At 38.1% G+C, this 14819-nt stretch overlaps 1 protein-coding gene across 2 annotated transcripts in view; it reads left to right on the top strand.

Moving 5' to 3' along the window:
• Ints6 (integrator complex subunit 6) overlaps positions 1-14819 on the top strand; it is a 90417-nt gene that overhangs the window by 44846 nt on the left and 30752 nt on the right. The gene's annotated exons all lie outside the window — the stretch shown is intronic.

Below are 14819 nucleotides of genomic sequence, written 5' to 3' on the forward strand. Positions count from 1 at the left end.
TGCCAGTGGCTCATGCCTGTAGTCCTAGCTACCCAGCAGGCTGAGATCTAAGGACCATGGTTCAAAGCCAGCCAGAAAGTCTGTGAGACACTTATCTCCAATAAACCACCAGAAAACAGAAGTGGCGCTGTGGCTCAAGTGGTAGAGCTCTTGCCTTGAGCTGAAGAGCTCAGGGACAGCACCTATGCCTAAGTTCAAGCCCCACAACCGACAAAAAAAAAAAAAAAAGTAAAACAATATGAAAGCATGTCGACACACACACACACACACAAATCTACAAATGCCATCTCATTGTTATTCACAATAGTCAAAAAGTAGAGGCAGTCCAAGTTATCTATAATCTGATGAGCAGTATCCAAACAATGGGTACTGTGTCTTTTTAAAAAAAGAAAAAAAATTGTAACACTTGTTATAACATGGATAAATGTTGAAAATGTAAGTGAAATAAGTCAGACACAACAGGCCATGTATGAAAGATTCCATTAGTATGAAATGCTCAGAATTAGCAAAACTTAGAGGACAGAAGTAAATGGTTGCCAGTGGCTTAGCTAAGGTAAGGGTAGGCTGCTTATGCATATGGGTTTCCCTGTAAGGATGCCTAACCCTAAAGAAATGAAACAAATGGAAAAAACTTTTATATTTATTCCCATATAGCCTATTTCCTTCTCAAGTGACTACTTTAATTCCTTTTGTAGTAAATTTAGAAATCATTTCAGCTACTGGCTCCAGTCCCTACTTTGTATTCTTGCTCTCACAATGTTTTTTATTCTATCTTCCTTAATTAAGTCATAGTTTATTCTTTCCAAATTTTCTTATTTATCATTTAATGGAATTTTGCTAGTAATATTGGGCACTCTTTCTTGGTTTCTTTTGAGCCAGAGTCTCACTGTGTAACTCAAGATGGCAATGAACTTATTATATAGTTCTGGCTTGATCTTCTGCCTCAGCCTCCCAAGCACTGGCTTTACAGACATGTGACACTCTGCCTTGTTTGGACAATTCTTATATATTAAAGCTTCTCTTAAATTTTTTTTCTGACTTTGCTTTGTCTTTTGGTTCTGTTTTAATCTTCATTCCTGACCATTTTGTTTGCTTCTCCCTAATGTTAATAGTCGGTTACTTTTGTTGCTTTAACCTTGGCACCCATTGGACAGTTTCTCACATTCCTATGCATTCATTTATCTATCACTATATATGGATTTCCACATATAAGCAAGTTCATAAGTTTTTCTGTAGTTTTGTTTAAACTATAACTGCTTCTAAGTACTCTACCTACACTCAACTGTCCCCATTGTTCCTGGAGGATAATCAGCATTAGTTACTAATGCCTAGTTTGTGATTCTGCAGTCCTTCCCATTTCTTCCCATATTTCTATCCCTCAGAGACACTCATTTATTAGAATACTGGTCAAATGATAAGTAGTTAGCTCTACTTTCTTTATACTTCTAGAGTTTAGTTTTTGTTGCCAGGTCTTAATGTGAATTATGTTACTCTATGTGCTTTCACTACTACTTTCTATTCAGCTCCTGGAGAAAGAGGACTACCTCCTTTGCTGTTTTGAATTCTTGGATATAGACAGTTCTCTTTATAAATATTTATAGAATGGCAAATCAATGAATATAATCTTCTGGAATGTCCAAATGGAATGTGTTATAGAGTGGTTTGAAACTCAAATTTTTCTATACTTGAACACTAAGAAAATATATACAGACTTAGTAATTTTACATAACTTGCCTCAAGTTCTTATGTTTTTTTTTTTTTTTGGTCATGGGGCTTGAACTCTGGGCCTGGGTGTTGTCCCTCAGATCTTCAGCTCAAGGCTAGTGCTCTACCACTTGAGCCACTGTACCACTTCAGGTTTTCTGAGTGGTTTATTGGAGATAAGAGTCTCATGGTCTTTCCTTCCCTGGCTGGCTTTGAACCGAGATTCTCAGATCTCAGCCTCCTGAGTAGCTAGATTACAGGCGCGAGTCACCAGTACCTGGCCTCAAGTTCTTATTCTTGATCACCCTCTTGTAACATTCTTTGAATGCTGTCATATGCTCCCTTTCCCCCCCATGGCTTCTTTATCTACAGGCTGATAATTTTCACCTCATTTCAGTTCTGTGTAGCCAACTTCATATTAGATACTTGAATTTGGATGGCTAATAAGTATTTCCAGTTTGACATGCTTGAACCCCAACTTGTAAATTTTCTTGTCATTGTGGAAATAATATATTGCATAATTATGGGTTTTTTTCTGTTTGTTTTTGCTTTTACTTTTTTTTTTTTTTTTTTGATTCAGTTGTGGGGCCTGAACTCTGGGCCTGGGCGCTGTCCCTCAGCTCTTCAGCTCAAGGCTAGCGCTCTACCACTTGAGCCACAGTGCCACTTCTGGCTTTTTTTCTTTTTGCTTATGTGGTGCTGAGGAATTGAACCCAGGGCCTCATGCATGCAAGGCAAGCGCTCTACCACTAAGCCACCTTCCCAGCCCCTGCTTTTACTTTTTATTTTATTTTTTCTTGCTGGTCTTGGGGCTTGAACTCAGGGCCTGGGCATTGTCCCTGAGCCTCCTTGTGCTCAAGGCTAGTGCTCTACAGCTTGAGCTACAGCTGCACTTCCAGCTTTTTCTGAGTAGTTTATTAGAGATAAGAGTCTCATGGACTTTCCTGCCTGGACTGGCTTTGAACCACGATCTTCAAATCCAAGCCTCCTGAGTAGCTAGGATTAGAGGTGTTAGCCACTGGTTCCTGGCTAATTTCTTAATACCTTTTAAGTATATTTTCTTTTTCTAGTGGTAATTTTTTTAGTCAGAGTGATTTGTGCAAATAATTTTTAAAAATGCCAGACTTATAAGTAAATAGAATAATTATATAATTATTTTTTTTCAAGTTTTTGAAATTTTAAATGGACAGTTAATCACATTGAGGGGCAGAGAGGCTCTCTTTCCGTCTTCCCATTATAATATAGAAGAATATGATACTTCAGTAGTCTTTTTTTCTTCTTCAATACTAGAAGAGATTGAATCAAAAGCTTTACACTTACTAGGCAAGTGTTAGAACTTGAATCATGCTCCAAATCCTTTATTTCATTGTCAGTGTTCCTAAGAAAGTATCACTAGTTCATATCTGCAGATATGTTGCCCATATATTCAACATAGAAAGTAATTTATTGGCTTCCTCATTCTTTTTTCCTTGGATCTCTCTCCTGGAACCCTTTACCTTTAGCTTCCTGTTGCAGTCTGAAAGTTTGTTTTCTAGGACTGTGGTGAGTCTTTCCTATATTTCAGTTGAAAATAATCATGGGAATTGATTTCAGTTCTCTTTTCCATGGAGTCTTAAGTTTTCTGGATCTTTTGTTATCATCTCCATGATTCTTTTTTTAAAAAATTTTTTTAATTGTGAAAATACCGTACAGAGGGGTTACAATTACATGGACAAGGTAATGAGTACATTTCTTATCAAGCACCATGATTCTTTTTGTTTGCTTAGGACCTCATTTTGATATGGTGCATGTTTTCTAGTAGCTTCCTGAGGATGGATTCAGGGCAGTAAATGAAGATGTTGGGCTGCTAGTATCTGTTCAGGTCTTAGACTTGATTGCTGCTTGTTTTTTGTTCTTGAATTTTTAAAAAAAATTATTGTAAAGATGATGTACAGAGGGGTAAGTCAGGTAACAAGTACATTTCTTTTTGGACAATGTCACCACTTCCCTTGCTCTCCAAGTATTTACCTCCCATCCCCCCACAAGTTGTGTAGTTCACTTTCAATATAGTGTCATCTAGGGAATATCACTGATGCATTTGTTCACCCTTTGTTTATTTCTGTGCCCCCTTACCCTCCCAAAGACAGATACACAAACAAGACAAGAAAAAAGAAAACAGAAATGGCAGCAAAGGAAAAAGACTCTTTTGTTTCCATTTCCTGGAGTTCATTTTGATAAATATTATTATTTATATATTTTGGTAGTCCTGGGGATTGGATTCCAGGCCTTGTATGTGCCAGACAGGCAAGCAAGCTGAGCTACACTTTTAGCTTCTTATCCTTAATTTTGATTTGTGTTTTGTGTGTGCACCTGTGCCTATGCTTCTCTGTACAAGGCTTGAATTCAGGGCCTAGGATGTATCCCTTAGCTTTTTGCTTAAGGGTGGTGCTCTACTACTTGGGTCACACCTTTCCTTTTGGCTTATTGCTAGTTAATTGGAGATAATAGGTTCACAGACTTTTTTGTCCAGGTAAGTTTCAAATTGTGATCCTCAGATCTCAGCCTCCTGAGAAGCTAGGATTACAGGTGTGAGCCACCAGCACTTGGCTTGATTCCAAGTTTTTAAGTACTTTTTTTTTCAAGTGTTTGGAAGACACTGTTCCACTGGCTGTTTCTAGTGTGATATTAAAAAGTCCAATATCAGGGCTAGTAATGTAGCTCAGTTGATGTTCAGTTGTATTATTATTATTATTGTCAGTTGTGGGGCCTGAACTCTGGGCGTGGGCGTGAGCTCATGTGGGCTCTGTCCCTGAGCTCTTCAGCTCAAGGCTAGCACTCTACCACTTGAGCCACAGCACCACTTCCAGCTTTTTCTGCTTCTGTGGTACTGAGGAATTGAACCTAGGGTCTCATGCATGCAAGGCAAGTACTCTACACTGAGCCACCTTCCCAGACCAGCTGTTGTATTCTTGAAAAAACCCTTTGAGCTTTTAACTCAAATTCTTTACATTATTTCTTTGACAGTTTCTCCTCTCCCATGTGTCTGTCTCTCCTGTGTCTCCCCTCTGTGTTTTGTGTCTTTGGTTGCATCAGACTTCAAATCCATTATTATTATTTTAATCTCCTTTCTCCTACCTCTGCCTTTTATTTTTTTTCTGGGAGTTTTTCTTACCTGTGTGGGTGAAGTGCTTGGTTTTTGCTAAGGGTGTGTGTGTGTGTGTGTGTGTGTGTGTGTGTGTGTGTGTGTGTGTGTGTGTGTGTGTGTGTGTGTGTGTGTGTGTGTGTGTGTGTGTGTGTGTGTGTGTGTGTGTGTGTGTGTGTGTGTGTGTGTGTGTGTGTGTGTGTGTGTGTGTGTGTGTGTGTGTGTGTGTGTGTGTGTGTGTGTGTGTTTCTTACCTGTGTGGGTGAAGTGCTTGGTTTTTGCTAAGCTGTGTGTGTGTGTGTGTGTGTGTGTGTTTCTTACCTGTGTGGGTGAAGTGCTTGGTTTTTGCTAAGGTGTGTGTGTGTGTGTGTGTGTGTGTGTGTGTGTGTGTGTGTGTGTGTGTGTGTGTGTGTGTGTGTGTTGGCTTGGGCTCAGCCTGGGCACTGTCCCTGAGCTCTTCAGCTCAAGGCTAGCTGTGTGTGTGTGTGTGTGTGTGTGTGTGTTGGCTTGGGCTCAGCCTGGGCACTGTCCCTGAGCTCTTCAGCTCAAGGCTAGCTCTGTGTGTGTGTGTGTGTGTGTGTATATGTGTTGGCTTGGGCTCAGCCTGGGCACTGTCCCTGAGCTCTTCAGCTCAAGGCTAGCTGTGTGTGTGTTGGCTTGGGCGTGCGTGTGTGTGTGTGCGTGTGTGTGTGCGTGTGTGTGTGTGTGTGTGTGTGTGTGTGTGTTGGCTTGGGCTCAGCCTGGGCACTGTCCCTGAGCTCTTCAGCTCAAGCTAGCTCTCTACCACTTGAGCCACAGTGCCACTTCCAGTTTTCTGGTGGTTAATTGGAGATAAGAGTCTCATGGACTTTTCTGCCAGGGCTTGTGAACTGTGATCCTCAGATTCAGGCTCCTGAGTAGCTAGGATTACAGGTGTGAGCCACTGGCACCTGGCTTTGTTTCTACAATCTCAAGGTTTCAATGCTCTCATCTTTTAATGAGAATAATAATGACATAGTTGTGATTGAGATAAAAGCTCAGGGGAATTATATGGATTTATTTTCTGTCACTGCACCCAGTGCTTGTAGGGTTTCGAAAATTTCCTTTGAATGCAACACCTGTACCCTAAGGGAAGGTAGAATTTTAAGTGGAATGGTACTTAGGTTGAAGAATTATCTGGACAAGAGACTTACTGAGGGTGATTTGCATTATTCAAGCCTAGAACACAGGACTCTTGTTTTTTGTTTTTTAAATCTCAAAATCAGTTAAAGTATCTAACCTTTATTATCTTTTTCTAAGTCCTTTGACTATACATGTAAATTTAAAATCAGCCTGTTAATTTTTACAAGAAAGTCTTCTGTAATTTTGAATTAGACCTAAAAAATAATTTGGAGAACTTGATACTTTATATTGCTTGTTATTTGAACTACATGTTTCTAAACTATTCTTTCTAAATTACATGTTTCTCAGATTTTCTGTGTCTTTAATTTTCTAAGCAATATTCATAGTTTTCAGTGTATGAGTTTTGCATACATATTATAAATTGGACTTTTTACTTTCAATTTGATTTTTTATTATGTAGATATATAGTTCATTTCCCCCCCCCCCACTTTGACCTTGTAGTCTGTGACTTTCCTACATTGACTTATTATTTACTAGCTTTTTTCCAACCTCTTGGAAGTTTCACACACAAACGCTTGTCTTAATTAGGCACTTTTACACTTAATCATAGTGGTGTGATCCTCATCTAGGAGCTAGTTAGAATGTGTGCCAAGGACATCTGTTTAGATTTTTGAATTAAAGATATCTTAAAAATCATTTTCAGCCTGATGCCAGTAGCCCATGTCTGTAATCCTAGCTACTCAGGAGGCTGATATCTGAGACTCATGCTTCAAAACCAGCCTGGACAATAAAGGTCCTGAGACTCTTACAAGCCAATAAACTACCAAAAAGCTAGATACAGAGCTGTTACTCAAGTGGTAGAGCATTAGCCTTGGAACACAAAAGTTCAGGGTCAGTGCCCAGGCCCTGAACGCCTCAGGACTAGCACAAAGCATTTTTTTCCCTTTTATCTTCTTTTACTGTTCGATAACTTATGTTTATTTAATTTTATTTAAAAATTCTATAGTGTAAAATAGGAATGTACAAAAATGCTGTTTATCTTTTTTTTATACTAGTTTTTCTTAAAAATAAGCTAGCCAAAGTCTAGCTAGTTTTGTTGTTTTATTTGGCTTGCTATGGTAAGTGCCCCATTACTTAGTAAATAAAATTGAAATTGAGCTTTAGTTCAGTTTTAGCAAAGTCATTAATAATTAGAATTTGAACTACTGTCAAATACAAAGTAACCAGATAAAGAGGAAATTTTCATCACTAACATCATTCTGCCATTTGTTTTTGAGATGAGTATTGGAAATTTTTGTTATTGTTACTGGTTTTGGTTTTATGCTAGAAGTTGAGGAAGAAAAGTATAGTAAGATTTAGGAAAGAAGGAAAAGATAGGATTATCTTCCTAATCTTAAACTGAGTTACATTTCCTTTTCTGTAGCTGTCAAGAAAGCTGCAGAACATAGTGAATTGGTGACATCATTAATCATCTTAACTAACAATATAGAACACTTTAATTGCATCAAGTTAATGAAAGTTTAGTAAATATAAACAATAATTTACCTTGCTTATTGGTCCATTAGACCAAAGGTTTGCCAAGTAGAATTACTACTTTAATGAATAACTTACTGGTTTTTGACAGTTATATCCTATGTCCAAGTATTTTGAGTACGTAATATAAACATTTTTGCCATGTTTACATAGTTTTTTTTTTGTTTTGGATTTTTTAAAATGTAGTACATGGAATAGAAGATTACAGATAGCATGTAGTCTCCTTTGTTCCCTTACACAGTGTCATTTACCTTTCTTCCTCTTTTCAGAAGTAACAATTGTGATTTTGGTGTATAGTCTTAAAGTCTTTTGTCTATATTTTATTTCACTACATATGTGTGTGTGAATATGTGTACGTGTGTGTGTATACACTAAATCTTGCTAACTTTTAGCAATGTCTACTACTTTTTCATTTATATCATTTTTCATTTTGCCATTTTTTTCATCTAACATTGTTCTGGACTCAAAAAGATATGTGTACAGTCACACAACATAAGAAGTAGATGATCCAGGGCAGCAAAGAAAGTACAGTCTTCTCAATAAATGGTGCTATGTCTACTAGATGACCATTTAGGGGAATAAAACTCAACAATTTATTTTCACTCACTGAAAATAAAACATACTTCAGATATATTTCAGGTTTAATACCAAGCAGGAAAACACTAAAGCTTTTAGAATATAGGAGAATATCTTCATGATCTTTGAATACATGGAAAGCAATAATTACAACAAGAAAATATATTTATAAATTGTTTTATCAAAAGATAGTATTAGCTGGATGTGGTATAACATATCTAATCCTATCTACACAGGATGCAAAGGTAGGATCATGGTCTGAGGCAATGTCTGAGGTTTAGTATAAGATTCTATATTAAAAAGGGGGGAGAGGAAAAGGACTGGGGGTGGGGCATGTCAATAGAGTACTGTCTTAGCAAGTATGAGCTTGAGGCCCTGTGTTCAAACCTCAATATCCTCCCTCAAAAAAAGCAAACACAAAAACAGTAGTGAAAGAGGATAAGTAGAGAAGATTCTTGTAATGCTTGTATCCAGCTAAGAAACCGATAGCTTGAATATTTTGGTAATACTTCAAACTAATATGAACAGTCAATTCATTATTTCTTTAGAGGCAAAAGATTTAATAGGTATTTCACGAAATAGCACATTGAAAGGTTCAATTAAGTATATAAAAAATGATTATCTTCTGTAAATATTGGTGAAATTGAAACTACCGAGAAACCAATATACATATACACTAAAATGATAATGAAGAAGGTAGCTATATAAAATTTGTAAGAGAAACAAAGCAGCTAATGTTTTAATATACTGCTGTTAGGAGTAAAACCATGTAGGAAGACTATTTGACAGGTTTCCTGCCCCACCTCCCCCCGTTGGGGTATTTGATCTCTCTGCTGAGGTTGACTTCAAAACTTGAGATATACCTGCTTCAGCCTTCCAAGTGCTGGAATTACTGACAGGTGGCACTGTTCCCATCTTTTGTAAATGTTTTCTGAGAGAAGTTAATATGACAAATACATATGTGTGCCATAAAGATGTACTTTTTTCATAGTGTGTTATTTATAATAGAATTTAACCAAATACCTCTCATAACAACATTGCATTAAGATGATCTACAGCTATATGCATATATGATATATATATATATATATGAATCAAAACTATAATGATGAAAGAAGCCATGAAACACAGACTATGGTCTATAATTTCATTTAAGTTCAAAATCAGACCAAATATCAGTTGGGAGGGTTAATAACTAGAGAGGGCATAAGTCATGTTATACATGTACACTCGTAAAAAAATCTTCAAACTTTACATTTATTATTTATATTCTTTTTTTTTTTTTGTTGGTCCTGGTGTCTGAACTCTGGGCCTGGGCGCTGTCCCTGAGGTCTTCAGCTCAAGGCTAGAACTCTACCACTTGAGCCACAGGGCCACTTCCAGCTTTTTCTGCTTATGTGGTGCTGAGGAATCGAACCCAAGGCCTCATGCAAGGCAAGCACTCTACCACTGAGCCACTTTCCCAGCCCCTTATATTCTTTTTATGTTCGTATTTTATAAAAAATACTGTTTTGAGATCTGTCCATGTTGGATCTTAGAGATTTAGAGTACTGATTCAGTTGTGGTATATGAGTAGACTAACAGGTTGTAGTTTTCTTGTTTCAAATAACACTGTGGTCAATGTTCTTCCTCTATTTTTTTAGGTGATTCTGGGGCTTGAACCCAGGACCTTGTGCAAATGAAGTACACATTCTACCTCTTCTCTTCTCCGTCTTCCCCACCCTCCAACTTTTTTCTTTTTCTTTTTCTTTTATGCTTGTCCTGGGGCCTAAACCCAGGGTCTGGGTACTGTACTTGAGGTGTTTTCCTCAAGGCAAGCTCTACCCCATGAGCCACAGCTCCACTTCTGGCTTTTTTGGTGGTTAATTGGAGTGAAAAGTTCATAGACTTTTCTGCCTGGGCTGGCTTCTAGTAGATCTCAACTCCTGAGTAGCTAGGATTATAGGTGTGTGCCAAGGGTGTTGGACTCAGTATTTTTTTTTCTTTTAAGAATTTTTAAGACTCACACAACTATTTAAAGACTAAGAAATAACATTTATGTTTTTTAGGATATGGATGTTTCCCTTGAGCTGTACCAACTGATATCAATGCATTTTCCAAATGGTTGTATATTTATAGACTTTCCAGGAATGTTGGCAATGTTTATCACTCTTTATTCTTAAAATCACTTGGTTTTACCAGAGTTAGAAAGTTTTTTTGCCAATTGTATAGGAGTAAATGGCAGTTCATTGATATTTTAATTTGTATTATTATTTTCCATTTGTTATATAGGCCATATAAATTTCCTCTTGAATATTCACTTATTTGTCAATTTTAGAAAGTACATATTACCCATTTTCTTTTTTTTTTTTTTTTTTTTTGGTCTGGTCGTGGGGCCTGAACTCTGGGCCTGGGTGCTGTCCATCAGCTCTTCAGCTCAAGGCTAGCGCTCTACCACTGGAGCCACAGTGCCACTTCCGGCTTTTTTCTTTTTGCTTATGTGGTGCTGAGGAATCAAACCCAGGGCCTCAGGCATGCAAGGCAAGCGCTCTACCACTGAGCCACCTTCCTAGCCCCTACCCATTTTCTAATAGTTCATTTTATGTTTTTCTTTTTAATTTATGTAATTTTCTTTGAATATTAAAGTCCCTATATTCACAAAGAGTTCTTCCCTTTGTGATTTTAAGATGTTACTGGAATTTTAGTTGTAAACTTTAGATTTGGAATAATTCAACATAAAAGGACTTTTTGTTTAGAATTAGATTATTATTATTTATTTTTGGTGCCAGTCTTGGGGCTTGAACTTAGGGCCTGGGCACTATTCTTGTGACCCCTCCTCTCTCCCTCAAGGTTAGTACTATTACTTGAGCTGCAGCTCCACTTTCAGCTTTTTGGTGGCTAATTGGAGATAAAGAGTCTCACGAACTTTCGGCAATCCTCAGAACTCAGTCTCCTGAGTAGCTAGGATTATAGGTGTGAGCCATTGGTGCCTGGCAAGACTTTGAATTTTTACCTGTTTTTGTTTGACAGGCATTACTTACTCCCATTTTAATAATATACCCTCCCCCCCCCCCCCCGCTCCCTCTTTGGTAGTGAGAGGTTGATGGCAATAGGGAGAGGGGATAATAGAAAAATGAAGGTCCAGAATTGGTAGCTCAAGCCTTAATCTTAATCCTAACTACCCAGAAGGCTAAGATCTGAGGATCACAGTTTGAAGCCAGCCTGGGTAAGAAAATTTTACAGACTTTTATCTTCAATTAACTACCAAAAGCTTTTAGCCTTGAGTGAACAAGCTAAAGGACTGTGCCTAGGCCCTGAGTTTTGGCCCCAGTAACCATCATACACACACATACACACACACACACACATACACACACACACACACATACACACACACAGAAGTTGTTTGGTTTGGGTTTTGTTTTTTTTTTGGGTGGGCAGTCCTTTGGACTTGAAGTCTGGGCTGTCTTTTGCTCAAGACTAGCCCTCTACTATTGAGCCACAGCACTACTTCTGGCTTTTTCCGAGTAGTTTATTGGAGGTAAGAATCTCAGACTTTCCTTCATGGTTGGCTTTGAGCTACAATCTTAACCTCTTTAGTAAATTAGGATTATGGCATGAGCACTGGTGCCCGGCTGACAAAAAGGTTTGTAGAACTGGAATTGATAGGTATACAATGCGTGGAAGTACTTTTGTGACCCTTGTTGGCTTTTCTTGTTACTTGAAGTGAAGTACATTTTTGATTTAGCATGTACAACTAAAGGTCAATTATTGTAGTGAATATTGTCCATGTTAGAGATTCTTGTCATAATAACATAATTGTGTGTATATGTGTAGACTATATAGTAGATCTTATTCCCTGGAATTTGAGACAGTTTCATGCCTCCATTCTCAACAAAGCACCTGCATTAAGAGTTGAAAGTCTATTTAGCAACTGTCATTGGTGCTTTTATATTTCTATGACCTTAAAAAATGACTAATGAATTGGTAGTTGTGCTTCCCAAATTGAAAATTGATCAGTCCAGATAAAAGGAAATGATGTGAACACTACTTCCTCATTTATGTTCTGGCAAAGTTCAGTAGCAGCAGCAAGGGCCTGGAGCTCTTGACTTGTTTGCAGTTATCACAAAGCTTTTGAGGTTGGTGACCCTTCTTCAGCCCAGATTTGATTTTATTTTATTGTTTTATTGTACTTTAATTTTTGTTTTAGCTTGCATTAATCATACAGAGGGGGATTTCATTGTTATATTTCCACATACACATTCATAATCCAATCAGGTTCTAAACACTATCTCTTCTTTTTTCTTTTTTTGTCTTTTCTTTTTTGGTACTGGGGATCGAACCCAGGATGTTGCACTAGCTAGGCAAGTGCTTCACCACTGAGCTACATCCCAGCCCCTATCTCTTTTCTAAAACAAGTTCAGCAGATTTCCTTGTTCAGTCAGCATAGTTGCAAACAGTCTATTTTGATTCATCCTCTTTCAAAATGTATTTCTTTTTTTTTTTTTTTTTTTTTTATATGTGTGGGTTCTGGAGCTTGAACTCTGGGCCTGGCCTCTGTCCCAGAGCTTCTTTTGCTCAAAGCTAGCTCTCTACCACTTGAGCCATAGTGCCACGTCTGACTTCTAAGTAGTTTATTGGAGATGAGAGTCTCATGAATTTTCCTGCCCTAACCACAATTCTCAGATTACAGCCTCCTGAGTAGCTAGAATAACAAGTGTGACCCACCAGCACCTGGCTTGTATTTCAAAAGTCTTACTGGTCTAATACTATTTTCTTTTCTCCTTCCTTCTACATCTCTTTCTAAGTAGTTTCAGTTATCCTTACATATAGTTATGTAAATGTGTTGATGGATGTGTTTATGTACATGCACATGAATATTATGTATGTCCTTTAGGCCATTTTTTAAATATATGAGTAAAAACATATGATATTTTGTATTTTGAGCTTGTCTTGTCTTAGTATGGTGTCTAGTTACATCCATGTTCCTGCAAGTGACATGCTCATTTTTACATGCTTGTGTGATATTCCATAGGAAATATGTATATATGTGTGGTATGTATATTACATCTTCTTTGTTAAGTATCTGTTTCAGCCTAGATTTCTTCATTCCTCTCCTCATGCCTCTAGCATTTGCCTTAATTAGGACCAGTGCGGAAGACTGTGACTAATACTCACGTTCTTAGTCACAAAATCATGACTGATCTTGATTTGAGTCTTACAGCATATTCTCTTGGCATGAACCTTTGGGAGACAGGTGTTAACATAATGCAGCTTCACTAAGAGCTCTTCCTAGAATAGAATCAGATGTGTGTGCGTGTGTGCGTGTGCGTGTGCGCACGTGTGCGTGCACACATATGTTCTGGGGCTTACTTGATCTCCTGGGCTCTGTCCTTGAGCTATTTTATTTTGCTCAAGCCTAGTGCTTGAGCACAAAGTTGAGCCACAGTTCCACTTCTGGCTTTCTTGGTAGTTAATTGTAGATAAGAGTCTCACATGGGGCTGGGAAGGTGGCTGGCTCAGTGGTAGGGTGCTTGTCTTGCATGCATGAGGCCCTGGGTTCGATTCCTCAGCACCACATAAGAAGAAAAAACTGAAAGTGGCTCTATGGCTCAAGTGGTAGAGCGCTAGCCTTGAGCTGAAGAGCTGAGGGACAGCGCCTAGGCCCAGAGTTCCAGGCCCCATGACCAACAAAAATAAAAAACAAAAAAACCCCAAAACAATAACAACAACAAAAAAAAGAGTCTCACAGGCTTTCCTGCCCAGGCTGCCTTTGAAAGCATGATTCTCAGATCTCAGCCTCCTGAGTAGCTAGGATTATAGAATGAGCCCCTGGTGCCCAGCTAGAATCAGATTTTTTAAATGGGTTTGACATGTCAGTGAAGAAACTTGAGTTTTGAATTAGCATAGAATCACTTAAAATTAAGATTTACTGAGTCCAGAAATTATTGTAAGAGAGAAAGGCTGCAAAGCAAAACAGGTCTTGGTTTAAAAAGCAATAATTATAAACTAGCTGATAATTTAAAGGTGTATTCTGTGTTTTAAAAGACACTTTTAATAGTTGTAGAAATAATCCTTGACTGAGTATGTTAATCTTGGGCTTGAACTGTTACCTTTTTAAACTTCATAAATGATAGGGACTTTTATATTACTAAGAACAATACCTTTAACAAAACTAAAGTATTTTTAAATAATTCCAATAATATATATTTCTAGTTTTTCTGATTATCTCAAAATCTTTGCTTTTGTTTATATTGTCTATTATTTTACAATAGTTCTGATGCTCCATTCTCTACCTTTGGCTTTTGCTTCTTAAGATTCTTAAGAATCTTAGAAAGGCATTCTGATTAAGTAGGTCTAATGGGAGTGGTAAGAAACACACATACTGTGCTGTAGAATAGGGCTCATTTAATAGAATGCCTGCTCCTCCTTCCCCCCCTCCCACATAAAGCCTTTTACATTTATTCACATATGAGAGGACACAATCTGGGGCTGGGAAGCTGGCTCAGTGGTAGAGCGCTTGCCTTGCATGCCTGAGGCCCTGGGTTCTATTCCTCAGCACCACATAAGCAAAAAGAAAAAAGCTGGAAGTGGCGCTGTGGCTCAAGTGGTAGAGCGCTAGTCTTGAGCTGAAGAGCTGAGGGACAGCACCTAGGCCCAGAGTTCAGGCCCCACGACAAAATAAAAAAGAAAACAAATGAGAGGACACAATCTTTAATACTTTTCCTCCCCCCCCCCCCCCCTTTGGTCCAAGACTGGAACTCAAATTTGGTACCTGTGTCTACTTTTGCTCATTGGCTAGGGC

Source organism: Dipodomys merriami, unplaced genomic scaffold, assembly GCF_024711535.1.
Source record: "Dipodomys merriami isolate MVZ:Mamm:240054 unplaced genomic scaffold, mDipMer1.0.p SCAF_56, whole genome shotgun sequence".
Classification (NCBI taxonomy): domain Eukaryota; kingdom Metazoa; phylum Chordata; class Mammalia; order Rodentia; family Heteromyidae; genus Dipodomys; species Dipodomys merriami.